At 45.4% G+C, this 14,670-nt stretch overlaps 1 protein-coding gene across 2 annotated transcripts in view; it reads right to left on the bottom strand.

Moving 5' to 3' along the window:
• Nucleotides 1-9,460: 9,460 nt before the first annotated feature.
• SOBP (sine oculis binding protein homolog) overlaps nucleotides 9,461-14,670 on the bottom strand; it is a 291,131-nt gene continuing 285,921 nt past the window's right edge. For both annotated transcript variants that reach the window (XM_073675804.1, XM_073675805.1), the window contains one exon: nucleotides 9,461-11,198. The gene's annotated coding sequence lies outside the window, so the exon portion shown is untranslated. The remainder of the gene's footprint in view (nucleotides 11,199-14,670) is intronic.

The following is a 14,670-nucleotide window of genomic DNA, read 5'->3' as shown; positions in this document are numbered from 1 at the left end:
AACAGCTTCCACGGCGACAGGGGCCCCTAGGCCTGAAGGGGGTGGTGCGGAGGCGGAGGCGAGGCCTCCCAGGAAGAAGGCCCCGCAAGAGAGTTTTTGGCAGCTGGTGGTGGAGGCCATCAACACCCCTTCGGCGAAGCGTTACGCCGAGCTCGGGAGTCTGAAGTGGACTACCCGCAACCCCCCGATGACGCCACGAGAGCAGCGGCGATGGACCGACACCTTCCTCAGAGGCTGGCTGGAAGGGTCCAACGCGGCACAGAGAGAGTCGGTGGAGGCCTCCCAGACTCGGGGACGAGTCCTTGAGTTCCACATCCGTGAGGGGTACGGAATCCTGGAGGAAGAGTGGACCGGGCACGAGGTGTTCGTTACTCGCGAGGTAATTAAGCGAGATTATCTGCCTGATCAGCTTCACAATCTGCGTGTGGGGGACATAGTGCACTTCGTTAAGTGCGAGTGTTCCGGAGGGTGGTACGCGGCTGCGCTCACCCGACCGTATGAATGGAAAGATGTCCTGGAAAAGGACGAAGAGGTCTTCAGAAGGAGGGCCAAGAGGGAGGCTAAGCAGCGCTGGGCTAAGGAAGCCCCTAAAGGCTTTCTGCCCCCACTTAAGGCCAGTGCTCTGCCAGCAGAGGAGCCTAGGAGGCGGCAGTGGGGGAAGATTGTGAGCGAGAAAGAGGAAGATCTCGCAAGTGGCAAGGTAGCTGATTTCCCTAGTGAGGTGCCAGAGGAGGAGTCGGCGCCACAATACCCAGGAGGGGCTGCGAGAGCTGTCGGGGAAATTCAAGCTGGCACCAGTAATGTCGTCCACAGCTTTACAGTGACCAGCTACGGCCCTACCCAGGTCGGCTGTGGCAGTGCTACATCCTTGGACGAGGACCCTGGGCTTACTAAGTACCCCGATCAGCCTTGGAGGTGGAAGAAGCCACCTTGCTCTGCAGCATGGGCCGCCTTCATGAAGGAACGGAAGGAGGTCCGGAAGAAGTGAGCTGGCTAAAAGGTCAGTTGACCTTTGACCCTTTCTTCTACTAGGACCCACCAGCTGTGGTCCTGATTCTGGGACTGTTTCCCAATGGGGGCGGAGTGCCCCATGTTGAATTACGTTGGAGAGAAAAATGGAGGACTGTTCCCCTACCTCCCAGGCCAGGAAGGCCTTAAGCAGCACCAAAGTTGTGTGCCCAGGAGAGCTGCTCTTTTTGTTTTTACTTTCTATTTTTCTTTTGTTGCGCTTGTTGCGCCTTTTTCTGCTGGAATTTAAAATGCTGAGGCACACCTTGAGGATGGATATCCTCCAAATGTAAGAGACTTGCGGCCTAGCGGGAAGAACCAGTGACCCCCGCTAGGGCCAAGAAGAAAGAGACTCATGGGTGTTACCTGTGACTGTGTGCCTCAGAATGCAGCCCTTGAAGGAGAATGGGGGCTATTGAGGTGTTGACCTGTCTTAAAAATATGGACATGGACACTGTGTTTCCAGGGTCCTTACCAAGATGGACTGGTACCTCTGAGAAGTTTTGAAAAGTTGATAATGGACTGTCCTGAATTGCTGTTCCGGGGCCCTTAACCGAGAAGGGCCGGTCTCCCATCTAAGAAGACGACTTCAGGACCAGTCGTATACTAAAGTGTTTTAGTAACTATAGTAATGTGATATGATGTCATAGCTGCTGATTTTTGTTGATTGTTTAGTGTGGTCGGGGACGACCAACATTAAAGTGTTGGGGAATGTAATAGTGGGGAAGGATGTAGCCTTCCCTAGGCACTGAAATAGTTAAGGAAAATGTTCCCTTAGTTAATCCTCTCTGAACTGTGGTAGGCCAAGCTAAGGGGTTAGCTTCAGTGGTCCAGTCAGTAGAGTAGAGGGGGAACTTAGTGCCCGGATCAAGCCTTGAGTGATATAGAGCTTGTTCCTGGCATAATTCATTGTGGGCTGCAGTACCTGTAAACAGCCACAACATGCCACTGTCCTGGGTGCAGATGTCAGGTTGAGTCTGCTAGCAGTGTTACAGACAGGGATGAGTTAATGCTGTGTGATGACAGCTCACTGAGGGTGGGCACATTAGGAAAATCTCTGTTTAGTTTCCAGAATCAGGAAGTGATTCTTGAGTACGAGTTGAGGCAGCAAGTTGTTCAGACAGCCTGACTATAGTGGCTGCTAGGGTAGACGGGAGCTCCGTACCCTCAGACAGTGAGATCCTAGTGCGCAATTCTCCCCACACAAGAGCGCGAGTCCTGTTCGCCTGCCGTAGAAACTCATCAAACGTAGTGAGGACACGGGGCACTTCTAGTCTGCAGGGAGCAGAGGAAGATAAATAGGACTCCAGGCTAAGACGTGGGGGAGAGATATCGGATCCAGGTCACTGTTAATACAGAAGAGTCTCTTGGTCCAGAGAATAGGGTCACGGAGATGCTTCGCTTGCAGAGAGAGCCAGGGCTGAAGGAGTCACCAGCACCTGTGAGAGAGATGATAACCTGTCGGGCCTTATCCATTATATCTGCCTGTAAATATTGTACATATTCCTCTTCCCCAAGTAAAGTCCAAGTTCTGGTTAAGAACCTCGTGTCCTCTGAAATTATTGCTGCCCTGGTCCCAGAAGAAAAATGCCTGGAGACGGCCGCGATCGGATGGCTTGAAGTAAGTGAAGAGCACCACATACACAGCCACACTTCAGAGGGAGGACATATATTGTCTGTAGGGTGCCATAGCGAGAGGGGGCTACAGCTCGCCCACGACTACCTCGTTGGGGCACCTTACACGCCCACAGAGCATGTGGGTGTGTCTGCAGTATGCCAGGCACCATAAAGGGTCAGAGCCTGTAATCAGTGTCCCAGGGGCATAAGGAGTAGACAGCAATAGTGCAGGGAGATCATGTCTCCCAGCACTACTGCGGAGCACATCTATATCGGTGTGCTGCGCACACCCATATAGTTAACAGTGGCAGTAGCTCCGGGTGGGCCCCTCAGAGCAAGGGGCCCGGGGCGACCGCCCCCTTTGCCCCCTTCAGTAGCTACGCTACTAAGCACATCCATGTATAGTTGGCAACTGTCCCGGATTTCCAGAGATGCTTTAGCAAAAGGGGACACAGTTTATGAAAACTCAACGTAAGAGTAGGCGCTCTGCAGTAGACTGTGGGCATTATCGGGAGGATTGCGGGCCAGGTTGTAGGAAACTTAAATATCCCCAGAAATTATTGTATGATGCTGAGTCACCTCTCACGGCCAAGCCAAGAGTTGGGATTGTCAAAGAGTCTGAGATCAAAAGCCAGGAGGGTACGTCATATACAGAAGGAAGAGACAAAGGTGTAGTCAGGTAACGGTCCAAGGTCAAATTACCAGGAATATAGTGGATCAGAACAAAGGGGTTAATCAGACAGATTGTCAGAACGAGGTGCAAGGTCAGGCAACAAAAGATCATCAAGCAAAACACTAAGCGCAGACAAAACCAACCACACTTAGCTGAAGCTACATCTGGCAGAGGTCTGGGACTAACAGCCCAGTTAAGTAGCCGAGCAATCACCTGGGACAATTAACACCTGGAGACAGCCAGCATCTCCCAGTCTCAGATTGGATAGCCGAGCAGTCAATCAAAACACCGACAGCTCAACACTCCCCTGTACCAGATTGGACAGCTGAGCCATCAGTAACTGCATCCCAGACACACTGAGGGGTGGAATCACGACAGATAGCAGCTGCAGCTTTATGCCTTTCATGGATAACCATTCATTTGCAAATGCATAGCCAGATGTGTTTTCCACTGCCAACAGGAGTTAATGGCTAATATGGGAGAAGTTGTACAGACAGATGATGCGCCCCCAGGGCCGTGGGGTACTCGGCAGCCAGGCCTCTATGGATGCCAGTGGGGGATATCACGGTGGCTGGCCCGGTCCATGGGCCAGGGCGGTCACCCAAAAGGGGGGATAGATTATAGAGAATTTGGAAAAGTTTGTGACGCCACCTGTGGATTGCGGCCAAAGGGTGCCGCCGCTGCGGAGCAGTCCTTTGGAGCTGGTGTTACAGCAGCAGGGATGGTGTGGCTCTCCACAGGCAGAGCTGGCTCCAGGGCAGTGTAGGACGTGTAGGTTACGCTGGGTGTTGTAGTGCCGTGAGGGAGAGATGGCGCAGATGAAAGAAGGGACGGAAGTAGTGCGGTGCAGTCATCCGAGTTTTTACTCACAGTTCTTATGACAGTTCCACTGGTGCACTGCACAGTTGTCGGCCTCCCACGTCGCGCTGCGTTCACCAGGCAGGGGTTCAGCACTTCCTCAGGCAGATTAGGAGTACCTGGCAGAACCCCACTTTCTCATGTTCCTAGCTAGACTGTCTTCATGCTGGGTCTTTCTCCCTCCTGCCCTGCGCTTCCCACTCTCAATCCCGCTCGGGTGCTCTGAAGTCCCTCCTGTCTCGTCGGAGTTCCCGGACCTGCTTGACCCTTGCGGGGATTAGAATGAGGCTTCAGCATCTGACTATAGAAGCCAGAAACCTCCGGTTTTCCCAGCCGAGACCTGGAGTAACACGGCTGGACCAGGGGCCGGTCCCCTTCTTGCGGCCTATGATCCCTCTGTCTTCTGACAGAAGCGGGTTGTACGGGTGCCGTCCTGCACTGGCCGTACCCCCTAGGATCCCTTCTTGGAACGGAGCCTACTCCTCTGCTCCCCACCTGGGCCTCTAGGACTGGGCCCTACTTGTGGAGCAGAGCTCCTAAAGAGACTCTGCTCCCGGACTGACTTCACTCCCTCCCCTTACTCAACTGACCTGAACTGCCACCCTAAGATGGCTACCCTTTTTATACCTCACTCTATAGTGCTCCCTCAAACTGCTTCCTCCACCCACACCCACTACTGGTTCCCCCCTACCTCTGGGTTCCCCCCACTCCAGTCAGGGTGAGGGCTCAGCAGCTGCACTCATGCATGTTGCCCCTCCAGCCGGCCTGGAGCAGTGTAGTGTTGGATGCAGGTGTTGGGGTTCCGGGCAGCACTCCCTCCTTACCTGAGAGAAGGAGACACCACACCTCTGGGTGAGGTGCAGTACCTCTGTGGCGACTGAACCCTCAGGGGCGCCACACAGAAATCAGCTGATTGCCCAGCCAGCAAAAAAAAATAGGGATGTCATCATGAGATTATATATTTGATGGGATTTTTTTCGTTAGTTTTTGGATTGTCCACAGGCAGTTGCCATTATTACTAAACAGTCTGTCTCTTTCCTTGATAGGCCAGATCGTGAAGCTCCCAGGTTAGAGCTCTTCAGCAGATTCTCTCTCACCTTTACATCTCTCACATGAATGTGGCTATGCAAGCTGTGATGATTGGTTGTGATTGTAAAGTGGGATATACATTATTGCATAATAATATATATTATAGGCCAGAGCACACCACTGCTGTGGGCAATGTCCCCTCACTGTAATGCTCCCATTACTTACCATGATACTAGCATAGCAGCTGCAGCCACCACTAAGGGGAGGAATTTGCATACAGATTTGTATTGACTTTACTCATACTTGTATAAATCTGAACCTATATTTACGTGAAATGCAAACAGAAATATCAGGAGACCTCTTTATGTTTGTCAAACTACAAAAGTGGCCACTACCATGATTTTTCATGTAATACTTGAGATTTCACTTTTCTGTTTAACGCTTTTACTGCCACAGATAGTGTTTTATTCACAGTTAATTCACTTAGCCATTACTCTACTGTCTTACCATTCAGAAAACCAGTGTTACAGTGCTACACGTACTGGACTAAGCCAGTTATACATCTGTAGTGTCTCCAGCCCATACCCAGGCAGTGCTCTGATAATGCTGCTACGTGACTGCGCCCACGCTGTACTCTGTCATTGTCATTTTACAGATGCAGAGGGTTAACGTAATCTAGATTGATGCCCAGATGCTTAGGTGGAATTTTATGAATGGCAGTGCGGCAGCGTCACCCTGCAACTTTGCCAGTGTTTCTCATTGTTGTTTGCAGTGGAAATCCAGCTGGGAAAGCCTGGTGTAAATATATAGAAAAAAATGATGCAATTGAACAAAGACAGCAATTTATCATTATGTCCCTATTTTTTAATGTGGGCTTGTGACCAAAACTGACAGGAAATATAGGCAACAAAATCTGTTGTATACCTCCGTCACATCTGTGCTGTTCAGTGAGCAGGAAACGTGCGCTTGTCACTATTCATCTGTTTCTACTCATATTCCCCCTTGAGGGACATGTCAGCAAGATGTTTTACCCTCATTGAATGTACATGTCCCTGACACTTCCATTCTGGGTATGACTGCACACTGTAGGCATTGTAGTACTATAATCCCTGTCAGCCCTTCTCAAATAGAGTCTATAGCCTATAACGACAGTATGCAGTGTTGACAGTTTATAATGAGCATAAGCAGGATCGGACATAACACTGGTGAAACTCTGCAGCCACCCAGTGGCCTAAAAGTTAAAGAGGTTGTCCAGGTTTGACACAAAAGCCTTCAGTCCCTCAGTGAATGCAAAATTGTGAATCCTCACATCATGCACATTGCGAGCTGTGAGGACTCTCCTGTGCCGGCAGCTATACCAGTCAGTCATCTGATCGTAAGTATGCAATTTTCATACTTCTGGCCATATTCCAACTAGATGTGTGTGGCTTTGCTCAATTTACTTATATTGAGGCCACGGACATCTAGTTGTAATGTGGCCGGCAGTATGCATATTGCATACATGCGGCCACATGACTGTGCGGTCTCGCCCACCAACACAGGAGAATCCTGAGGGTGTGCTCTATACGCGATGTGTGGATTCACAAGTGTACAGCCACAGAGTAATGCAGACTTTCATGCCAAACCTATACCACCCCTTTTAATGGGGCTCTCCTCCACTTCCAAAGCAGCAAGTAGCTTTTGTTGCAGACAAAAAGGAGTCCAAATGCTGTTCTTGCATAGGAGTCCTCTTCTGTCTGTGTCCGCCACTGGGCACAAGATAACAAAACTTCTGGTTTCCACTGCCCACTATGCCATCCATGTACCTAAAAAACAGGAATTGTCTTCTGGAGGGAGGGGTGCATATACCACTAGGTGAATGTTCACAGAATCCTTCTGAGTGAGTATGCCAGCCGACGTTCTTGAAGAAATGTTCCGTTTGGCTCCATTTATTTATTTTTTTAACTAGTTATTCAATCTTTCCCCAATTTTTGTGGTGACTGATTCACATAAACAATGTTTTGTTTCATTTTGGGGAAAAAAAGCATTTGAAACAGTTGTTGCAAGGGGTTACCCAAAAGATAACCAAAATTCATTTATAAAAAATAGTGTATTTATTTGTACATTTTGAAATGTCAGTTTCCTTCAAAGTGCTCTCCGTTCATAACGAAGTGATTGTCTCTCTTGTTCAGCGTTTGCAGGTGAGATACGAATTTTACTACAACTTGTTTCATGCCTAATTCATCCATTAAAATTTGCTGCCAGGAAAACCCATAAAATCTCATTCAACTGCTTGAGTTCACCAATGTAACCATAATCGCTTGTCAAATTTTTGTCCCATTTTCATTAATTCAGGCATGCATTGTAGTAAATGTAAGAAAAACATAAAATAAGCAACAGTTTAAACAACTCATGGAAAAAGAAATCACTGGAGCCGAAACTCAACCTTCCCCAACAACATTGACTGAAGGGTTCTGCGAACATTCACTTATCTGTAAGGGGGAAGACCAGGGTGTAAGTGCTTATAGGAGCAAGGGATCTGGAACTGCCGGGGCTGTACCTCTTGTTGCATGGGGAAGACAGACTGCAAGCAGAGGAAGGAGTCATGTGACAGGGAAGCAGGGGGTGTGTCGAGAGAGAGCGCTGGGAGGTCAGGTGACAGAAGGACTCGTGGTGTGACGAGAGAGAGGGAGAGATGAGGATGTTTGCGCAGGAGACCGGAGCTGAGTCCTGCGGAGCAGAGCAGTGTGAGAGGGTCCAGGCTCCTGGCTACAGGACTTGGAGCAAGGGATCCGAGTACAGTGGACCGGAGGAGTCAAGCTGACTGTAGGGAGAAGAGACGCAGGGTCCGTGGAGCTGAGCACGTGAGGTGCCGTGTTATGGACTAGGGGCTCAGCGGGTAAAACTGGAGACCGTCCGCTGCCGCCAGAAGACGGAGCATTGTTTGGGCGGGGAAGCCTGAAGACAGCGTCACCAGCACCAGCTGGCAACTGCCTTGTAGAGGATACAAGTCAGCTAAGTGAAAAAACTGTTGTTTGTTACCTGTTTGACTCTGCTACATCTAGTGAAACTGTAAACTGTCAGTTACAGACTAATACCTGCTACTTCCCCATATTTTCCCCTGTTACTCCCTGCGTGGAGCTTCATCTTGTTATCATAAACTTTCCCTGTTTATTAACCCTGTATTGGCTGCTCTGTGCTTCTGTTTCACTGCATCTAAAGTACCTATGTTACATATCAGCGGAAGCACATACTACAAGCACCACGCTCTCCAGAGGACGGTACCCTCTCCTATACCAGGTTGTTTCTATAATCAATAGAACAAATGGTGAATCCAATCCATCTGACTTGGCCCTAAACTGTTAGAATCTTTTCTGAGAAAGAAGAGAAATTAAAATATAGAGTACCTGTCCTCTGGTGGTACCTTGATTAACCTTACATCAGGTCTGCACAACATACAGCCCGCAGGCTTGCCGAAGGATGTAGTGCAGCCCGCGGAGCTGTCCAAGATGCGCCACTCCTTCTTATATTCAAATATATTTGTGTTTTTTAGAGAATATGAGGAGGATTTGGCCAGATTGTGCTCAGTTTTTGCTCTAAAAACGAAGTTAGAGTATGTTCACACTTATTTTTTGGAGCAAAAACTGAGCAGAATCTCTCCAAATCCTCCTCAAATACTCAAAACTTGGCTCTGGTGATGTATTGATGTAAGTAGCACTTCAAATTTTTTGCAGCCCTTGGGATTTGTTCAGTATGGCATTGTGGCCCCTTGACCAAAAAATGTTGTGCACTCCTGTATACATACTGCCAAAATCCAGGCAAATCCTTAGGTGCCTATAGTCCATACATCTTTTTCCCCAGATAGAGTCTACAGATATGCAGGTCTTAGGACAGATTTTGGTAGCAGAGGAAAGCATCTTTTTACCAAATTTGGATTTGTGTACCAGGCTCAGGATGACGACATTCACATCTTCTATATGGCTGATATGCCATGGGCATTAACACTGATTATGACATGACAGCTACATACACAAATTAATAATGGTAATAACTTATAGCGTTGCTTGCTTTGTCTTATGTATGCCGAGTAGTCTAGAAACCATGAAAAAACAACATCTTCAAAGTTTGCACAGAAATTTATAGGATAAAAAGAGATGTTCTTAAGAACAGTCCATAAAGATATCATTATCCTAATAATCCAACAAAACACAAACACTTCAGTTCACGTCCTTTCCACGCACACAAGTCGCCTTCATCACGGAGGGAATGTTAATAACAGTACAGAGTTTCTTCAAATTTACGTAAGAATGACGTGTAGCATTTTAATTTTGGAAATAAATGGATAGGTCGGCTGTTGCCAACAGGTTAAAAGTTACAATTCTGGAAACATGTAACATGACAGAAAGAGGATTTGACACTCCACAAATTCGGAATCGAGTCCATGTTAATAAATAAAGGGGTCATTTCCGAAACAGTAGTTTAAACTGCTAATTGAAATTGTTTTTGTCTTTTTTTTTTCTTTTTTACAAACAAAGCTATAGAAATACAGTATATACATAGTACTAACAGTACACATACACTAAAAAAGCTGCTATGCTCCAATCCATACTGCACAGAATGCCTTTATATTGAATCCACATAATTATACAAAAATGTATGTCTACTTCAAATAGCAGGCACTGTGCAGAAAAAGTGAATGAGCAAATGCTTTATTTGTATTAGTAAACATATACACTGAATCACAATGTGATTTAATGAGATCTCTCCAAACATGTATGAAAAAAATAATGGGGATACGTTACATCAGTTCCACTTTTTCTTAAAGATAAGTGCTGGGACACGAGCTCTGGGCTGTGTCGTTTGGACTCTTGGCTACATCTGTACAAGTGCACATAATTATAGAAATGTGTCTTCTACCCTGTTATATCCTCACTCCAGTGACTGAGGACTGAATTGCACATTTTTCTTCGTCAAGACAGGAGTAAGCAAACACGAAAACAGAATAGCAGGCAGGAAAAAAAGGGGGGTTGTGGTTCCAAGAAAAGGGGTGTCTGGGGGGGGGGGTCCACTTGGCCCCCATTCCATCATTGGCATGCCCATACTATTCTAATTATCATGAAAGGGCCGTGTATATGTGGAGAGATTGTCTCGCTGGCTTCCTGGATCAGTGAAATCTAGGGAGTTTGAAATTTCATCCTGTATCTCTTATGACGCTCAGCAAATATCTCCTCCCTCCCTCGTCAGATTATTTTACACCCTAGGGGAATTTTGGTCTTTTAGTTCAACACTTTTGCTCTGTTCCCAATTGGGGTGCTGTTTAGGGGGGAGTTTTCAAAGAAATGTGAGTAGAATAAACATTTACAGATCTCTTTTGCCATCTAGCCTGTACAAGAAACCACAATATCAACTATTCATGCTGCCTTCTACTGCACTCTGTGCGGATTAAAATCATAAAGCCTAACACTAATGTGTCTAATATGGTATTAGACATAAAGGTGGCCTTTGTTAAAATAAAAAGTACAATATTAGCCATTAAAACGTTTTCAATTCAAAGTGCATCATGGGCAATAGAGAGATGACGATGAAGTGTTGCTACTCCAATGCAAAACCTTTACCCTTCTAACAGTTCCACACCTTATATAACAAAGTACAATTCTCATTGTAGCAGCAAAACCATAAGTCATTTAAGCAAAAGAAGTCTATATAATTCCAGTCGTACGTTTTCCTTCCACTAAAGTCATTGAGGGGGTGAGTAATTCATTGGTCCACTCTCTTCTTTACGACAGCAACTGTAGGTGCAGGGGAAAGTGAAGTGGAAAGGAATGCTTAGCATCCTATGAGATATGGATTGCATGGCTTTTCTTGCAGGACAACACGATGAGTAGAGACAGCAGGAAGTTAGTTTGTATTCAGCAAAGGCAGTGGCAGGCGGACGAATAGGAGTAAGAAGTGGACCAGCTGGTGCAGTATGATGAAGTGTACGTAGACTGTGCTGCTCCCATTTCCCATGCAAGATACCCTGTTAGCCAACATCCTAAAAAAAAGTAAAAAAATAAATATACACATTAGTTCACTTACTGCATAATGGCAAAGTAAATATTTTATATGAATATATTTTATTTATTTACTATCTACATAATGCTAGCCTAGTCCAAAGTGCTGTACAGAAAACATATTTTCATACAGGGATTATATGACATTAGAAAAGAACAATTAGGGAGTAATGTGTGAGGAGACATTATGAGCATGGGGGAAAATGTGTAAGGAGACAGTATGGGTGGGGGGATGTGTATGGAAACAACATGGATAGTGGGGGGCAATGTATGAGAAGTATGGGCGGAGACGGAATGCTTGAGGATACAGTATGAGTAGGGGGTAATGTATAAGGAGACCGTATGTGCATGGGGGTGAATGTGTGAGGAGACATTATGGGCGGGGGGGAATGTGTATGGAGACAACATGTGTAGTGTGGAGGAATATATGAGAAGTATGGGCAGAGGAGGAATGTTTGAGGAGACAGTATGGATAGGGGGAATGTGTGAAGAGACAGTATCGGCAGTGGGAATGAGTGAGGAGACCTTATAGGCTAGGGGAATGTGTGAAGGGGCAGCATGGTGGCTCAGTGGTTAGCACTGTTACATTGTAGTGCTGGGTCCTGGGTTAAAATCCCCCAAAGACAAACATCTGCAAGGAGTTTGTATATTTTCCCCATGTTTGTGTGGGTTTCCTTCGAGTACTCCAGTTTCCTCCCACACTACAAAGACATACTTATAGGGACTTTAGATTGTGAGCCCTAATAGGGACAGTGATGATGATGTATGTAAACCGCTGTGAAATTAGTGGCATTATATAACTGAATAAAATAATAATAATATGATAAAGATAAATAATAAAGATGAGTTGGGGGAACTGAGAGAGGACGGTAATGGGGAAAAAAGTGTGAGGAGGCAGTATACAGTGGTGTGAAAAAGTTTTTGCGCCCTTCCTGATTTCTTATTCTTTTGCATGTTTGTCACACTTAAATGTTTCAGATAACAAAACGAATTAAAATATTAGACAAAGATAACACAAGCAAACACAAAATTCAGTTTTTAAACGAAGGTCTTTATTATTAAGGGAAAAAGAAATCCAAACCTACAGGGCACTGTGTGAAAAAGTGATTGACCCCTAAACCTAATAACTGATTGGGCCACCCTTAGCAGCAACAACTGCAATCAAGCGTTTGCAATAACTGGCAATGAGTCTTCTACAACGCTCTGGAGAAATTTTAGCTCACTCATCTTTGCAAAATTGTTGTTATTCAGCCTCATTGGAGGCTTTCCAAGAATGAACCACCTTTTTAAGGTCTTGCCACAGCATCTCAATCGGATTAAGGTCAGGACTTTGACTAGTCCATTCCCAACTCTTAATTTTGTTTTTCTTAAGCCATTCAGATGTGGACTTGCTGGTATGTTTTGGATCATTGTCCTGCTGCATAACCCAAGTGCACTTCAGCTTTAGGTCATGAACAGATGGCCGGACATTGTCCTTCAGGATTTTTTGGTAGACTTGGTAGACAGCAGAAGTCCTGGTTCCATTTACCACAGCAAGTCTTCCAGGTCCTGAAGCAGCAAAACAAACCATCACACTAGCACCACCATTTTTTACTGTTGGTATGATGTTCCTTTTCTGAAATGCTGTGTTACTTCTACGCCAGATGTAATGGGACATACAGCTTCCAAAAAGTTAAACGTTTGTATCGTCAGTCCGCAGAGTATTCTCCCAAAAGTCTTAGCGATCATTAAGATGTTTTCTGGCAAAACTGAGACAAGCCTTCATGTTCTTTTTGCTCAGTAGTGGTTTTCATCTTGGAACTCTGCCATGCATGCCATTTTTGCCCAGTCTCTTTCTTATGGTGGAGTCATGAACACTGACCTTAACTGAGGCAAGTGAGGCCTGCAGTTCTCGGGATGTTGTTGTAGGGTCCTTTGTGATTTCTTGGATGAGTTGTTGCTGCGCTCTTGGGGTAATTTTGGTCGGCCAGCCACTACTGGGAAGGTTCCCCACGGTTCCACGGTTTCGCCATTTGTGGATAATGGCTCTCACTGTGGTTTGCTGGAGTCCCAAAGCTTTAGAAATGGCTTTTTAACCTTTTCCAGACTGATAGATTTCAATTACTTTGTTTCTCATTTGTTCCTGAATTTCTTTGGATCGCAGCATGATGTCTAGCTTTTGAAAATCTTTTGGTTTACTTCACTTTCTCAGGCAGGTCCTATTTAAGTAATTTCTTGATTGAGAACAGGTGTGGCTGTAATCAGGCCTTTGTGTGGCTAGGGAAATTGAACTCAGCTTCCCAAAGATGTGATAAACCACAGTTAATATATGTTTTAATGAGGGAGGGGTCAATCACTTTTTCACACAGGGCCCTGTAGGTTTGGATTTCTTTTTCCCTTAATAATAAAGACCTTCATTTAAAAACTGAATTTTGTGTTATCTTTGTCTAATATTTAAATTTGTTTTCTGAAACATTTAAGTGCGATAAACATGCAAAAGAATAAGAAATCAGAAAGAGGGCAAACATTTTTTCACACCACTATAGAGACTAAGTAGTGTGGGGTACTGTGGGGAGGCAGTATAGAGAGAGGACAGCATGGGGACAGTGTGAGGGCACAGTATGGAGGGCACAGTATGGAGGGGACAGTACGTAGAGGGGGGAGTCTAAAGAGGGGGCACAGTATAGATACGGGCACTATAGGTGTACACAGTGTTAGAGAGAGAGAAGAGTATGGAGGTCATGTACCATAAGAGAGGTGTTATGGGGGTCATAGTCTGTGCAGGGAGAACAGTGAGAGGTAATTATTCTGGGGCACAGCACAGGGCAGATATTTTTAGGCAGGAGAATACCTGCAAAAGACCGGAGAAGAGGAAAATCTGCAGAGAAGAGCTGTGTATGTGAAAAGTCATCATAGTGTCTGGACAAGATAAGAAGATTCGCCTCTAGTTTTAATCTGCACTCAAAGTGGATCTGTCATCAGATTTCCCAGTGCAACTATATACATTAATAAATAGCTCTTTTAGACCTTGTGAGTCTAGTATATTTACTTTGAAAATCCACTTATATTAAGATGAGCATTTTATGTCTGAAGCTATAGAATCAAATAGCTCTTGATTCCAAGTGTTTTCAATCTTCACACACCCAACTTGAGTTCACTTCTTAACCGTTCTGATGAAAGGAAGACTACAATTATCCCAGTATAAAATATAGCCATATATTTACAGATATTTTGTATGAAGCAAAAACCGGATTTGCTATATTCTGTTTTAAATGTTTGAAAGGAAAATACTTTTGTTTTTTGTATAAAGAATTTGTGTGAAAATAGAATTGAACTGGGGATTCCGGTTTCCATAAAGGGTGCTATTGAGTGAGCCACAGAAAACGGATGTGATGAAAGAGGATTCAGGAGAGAACCACAATTGCAGAATAAATAGGTTAATAACAAAAATGTGGAAAAAAATGGATAATGATC

This window comes from Phyllobates terribilis, unplaced genomic scaffold, assembly GCF_046119375.1.
Source record: "Phyllobates terribilis strain yellow unplaced genomic scaffold, ASM4611937v1 Scaffold_3__8_contigs__length_932513732, whole genome shotgun sequence".
Taxonomy (NCBI): domain Eukaryota; kingdom Metazoa; phylum Chordata; class Amphibia; order Anura; family Dendrobatidae; genus Phyllobates; species Phyllobates terribilis.
The sequence above is the reverse complement of the archived record's forward strand: the minus strand, read 5'-3'. Positions and strand labels throughout refer to the sequence as shown.